Source organism: Vigna radiata, chromosome 7 (assembly GCF_000741045.1).
Source record: "Vigna radiata var. radiata cultivar VC1973A chromosome 7, Vradiata_ver6, whole genome shotgun sequence".
Classification (NCBI taxonomy): domain Eukaryota; kingdom Viridiplantae; phylum Streptophyta; class Magnoliopsida; order Fabales; family Fabaceae; genus Vigna; species Vigna radiata.
This window is the reverse complement of record NC_028357.1, coordinates 10,829,696-10,830,657: the sequence shown is the minus strand read 5'-3', so window position 1 is coordinate 10,830,657 and position 962 is coordinate 10,829,696.

The following is a 962-nucleotide window of genomic DNA, read 5'->3' as shown; positions in this document are numbered from 1 at the left end:
AAATATGCTTAAATAAGATAATACTTGTTTAACAAAAAATATTAATTCTTTTAAAAATGTATTTTAACTTTCAAAAATNNAACAATTTGANATCCTATATTAATTAAATTCAATTCCCTTTTCCGATTACTTTTTCTTCATATTCACCTAATTTGTTTTACTTTTTTTTCTCAAAAAATTTAGATTAAAAAGCTAAAAACATTAGTGACTGTAGATTTTTCATAACAATGCTTAAAGTTTCTGTGAACATTTACATTACACAGTAATGCTCATTAATAAATTCTTTTTTTCTTGGAAGAAAAAAAAATGTATGAGGCATACATTTACAATATTTGGATAGAACAATTAGGAAATACAGAGAATATTGTCAATGGGAACATACAAAAAGTTAAAAAAAAAGGGACTAATGTAAAAATTTGGCTTGTAAGGTGAGGTCTGCAACCAAAGGCATACTATAACTTAACCACGTATATTCTTTATGTTAAATGGGTTTTAAGCCTGACTCAACCTCACAAGGCCAGCTTGAAAGGTAAGGTGTGCAACACAATATATACTATAAAATGGTTTCATCTTTAGTCGATGGGGGACTCCTCCAACAATATATATATTGCTTATCTTATAAGAGTCTTACTTTTTTTATATGTTATTAAAAGGGTATTAAAATCTACTTTTATTCTTAAAAAGTATAATTAGTTAATGGAAATATGCTTAATTAAGATAATACTTGATTAACAAAAAATATTAATTATTTTAAAAATGTATTTTAACTTTCAAAAATAGAACAATTTGACATCCTATATTAATTAAATTCAATTCCCTTTTCCTATTACTTTCTCTTCATATTCATCTAATTTTTTTTACTTTTTTTTACTCAAAAAATTTAGATTAAAAAGCTAAAAACATTAGTGACTGTAGATTTTTCATAACAATGCTTAAACTTTTTGTGAACATTTACATTGAAC